General features: G+C 44.1%; 1 pseudogene; it reads right to left on the reverse strand.

Annotated features, from left to right (window-relative positions):
• Nucleotides 1-507: 507 nt before the first annotated feature.
• Nucleotides 508-1963, reverse strand: LOC115951832 (annotated as a pseudogene).
• Between the last annotated feature and the right edge of the window lie 1104 nt (nt 1964-3067).

Consider the following 3067-nt stretch of genomic DNA (forward strand, 5'->3'; position numbering starts at 1 on the left):
CCTAATGCTATGGTAATTAAAAACCTTTGCATTGAACACATTTTTATTCTTTCAATTATATAAAAATCATATTGTGTGTGTCTCATTGTTAAAAATAAAAATGAAATTCATAGATGTTTTGAGATTATTGTTTGCTTTGCATTTCCTGTATCAATTGAAATCATAATAGTGAATTTTTATGCCCTGGTTTATTTTTTGGCCCTATCCTGTAATGTAATGGTCAACAAATGAATTGTGTTCCATTTGAACAAGCTTATTAGCATTGCATTGCAGGATAAGGCTTCCCAAAACAAGAAAGAGAGTTTGATGTGTCATCAATGTCAGTGGAGTGATAAGAGCGTTGTTATCTGCTGTTCCAATTGTAATAGGAAGCGATATTGCTATGAGTGCCTTGACTAGGCATTGCCTGGCCATGGCCTGATCACCCACCAATTCTCCCACTCTCCCCTGAGTAGGGTATTTGACCTTCAGATGTAATGTCGAGGGCACTGCGCCCACGACGTGAAGCTAGGGCTTGCCCAGGATAGTTGTATATGGGGAGAACGTTTCTACCACTACGAAATTAACTTGGACCTCTGCATCGCCGACTTGTACGGGAAGTTTGATCATTCCTCGGAGGACCACCATTTTGCCATTGAAACCCATCAGCGGAGAATCATACGTATTCAGGTCCTTGGGCCTTAAGTTTAGCCCCCGGTACAAATCTAGGTACATTATTTCTGCTCCGCTTCCCTGGTCAACCAGTACTCTCCTTACATCATATCCCCCAATCCTAACAGTAACCACTAGGGCATCATCATGTGGTTGGAGGGTTCCTTGCTTGTCCTCCTCGAAAAAACTCAGGCTAGGAGGGACCATCACCCTTGCTCTTTTGGGAGTCTGATCTCTGGCCTCCAGGTCAAAGCCCCCCACCATGGATATGACTCCGGAACTTGCCCTGACATTACCCCCTGGCCTAGCCAAGATCACATTAATAGTGCCCAATGCTGGTCGAGAAGTGCCGTTTCCATGCATCCCATTTCTTGAGTGTCTGACTTATTCCATAGGCTGATGCAGGAAATAATTGAGTTTCCCTGCCCTCACCAACTGATTGAGGTGATCGTGCAAGGTCCTACAATCCTTTGTGGTGTGTCCTTTGTCTCGATGGTAATGGCAGTAGAGGCTTAGGTTTCTCTTGGATGGATCCCCACCCATCTTGTTGGGTCACTTGAAAAATGACTCATTTTTTTCTCTTTTCTAGTATCTGGTACATTGGCTCCTTAAATAGTGAATTGACTAGTTGAACCTCCGCGGATGCCGTATGACTAGAGAAATCTCTTCAGGGCCGATCATTATGGTACCCTCCTCCTTGAGGATCCCTCTTTTTTGGGAACACTTTAACTTTTCCTTTTCCCTGCATGTGGTCCTCTTCTAACCTTTTGTACTTGTCTATGCAATCCATGAGCTGGCACATGTTCAAGGTAGACTTCATCTTTAATGACTTCCTCAGGTCATGCTCGGTCGAGAGGCCAACCTTTAAGGTCCTCACTGCCACATCCTCAAAATCTTCATCTACTTCATTGTACATTTCCTAATATCGGTCCGAGTAGGTCTTGAGGGACTCCCCCTCCCTCATGGCCATAGACAGCAAAGAATCCACTAGCTTGGGGATTCTACTGTAGGTTATGGATCTAGCGCCAAATACCCTTGTCAGCTTTTCAAAAGACCTAATTGATCCTTCCTCCAATGCATCAAACCAACGCATGATGACAGGCCCAAGGCTGGAGGGAAACACCTTGCACATAAGGGCCTCATTGCTAGCATGGATAGCCATCTTCTGATTAAAATGGCTTACATGCTCCACGGGATTGGTTCTTCCATTATGTATGGTGAATGTTGGCTGCGAAAACTAGTGGGGGAGCCTGGCCTTATTAATCCTCCTCACAAAAGGGGACTTAGAAATCTGTTGTAGGGCTTTACTCATAGCATTATTTCCCATGGTGTGATGAGAAGGTCCCTTTCCGCGTTTGTTGTGGCCTTTCTCCAACTTGTCCTGCTGTGAAGAAGATGAGTAGGACTCGCTAGGTGGAGTTCTAGACCTACGCCAATATGAGCAATCATGGCTTCCCCTTGAGCCCTCACTTGATGGGGAAGATGGGCTCCTCCTATCATGCCTTCTGCGCCTTAACTTCCTACGTAGACGATTAACTTCTCGTTGCAGCTTCAATGTCTCCTGGTCATGTGAAACATGACTCTTGGACTTGGAACGACTCCGCTCAGTACATTCAGTGTGATCAGATTCCACCACAACACTTAGGGTATATTGCCTATCTCTCCTACGTTCCAAGTTAACAAACTAGTTCTCAATTTGAGAGCCAACTGACTCCTCCCTATCTTGGCCAGCATAAGCCATAAGTACTCAGGATAGATCCTCCACCACTTGTTGTTCTTACAAACGGTGCCAATTGTAAGGACCTAAAAGTTTGTAGCCCAAGCCCACTTAGAGTAATGGGTTGTGCCTTTCAAACCTAGCCCAAATCAATAAAATTTATAAGAGGAGGGAAAGAACAACAACAATGGACTATGCTTAAGGACAGCTACAGGGAAGGATCAGGTTTTTATTCAAAAGAAAATGAGTATCAGGTTCTACACCGGTGCTCCTGAGGAGTCTGAGTTTGTATAAAAAGTAGCACTGTTCACTTTCTCCTTTGAATGCTCTTCTTTTTATTTCTTCTCTCTTTTTCTCGACCTCCTTTCCAATGCTCTCTCCTTTCCTTATATACCTTTATCTCCATCACATCTTCACCATCCATTTCTACCTAATCTCCCTCATTTTTTGACACTTGTTACCTTTTACATCTGAAGAAGATGGTGGAAGGAATTTGCTTAGCTATGGTTTACATTGTTCAGGTCACTTCCTCATCAATGCGGCTGATAAAACTATTGTCTACCATTTAATGCGGATGCAATAGGCTACACCAAGCCAAAAGCTTCCCTATTGTCCACTAGCTTCCACTCTCTTTAGTTCCTAGCTCCCACTTAGAATACCACAGAGTACCCTGATTAATTTCTTCTCCTCCTCGGGCGG

Source organism: Quercus lobata, chromosome 7 (assembly GCF_001633185.2).
Source record: "Quercus lobata isolate SW786 chromosome 7, ValleyOak3.0 Primary Assembly, whole genome shotgun sequence".
Taxonomy (NCBI): Eukaryota; Viridiplantae; Streptophyta; class Magnoliopsida; order Fagales; family Fagaceae; genus Quercus; species Quercus lobata.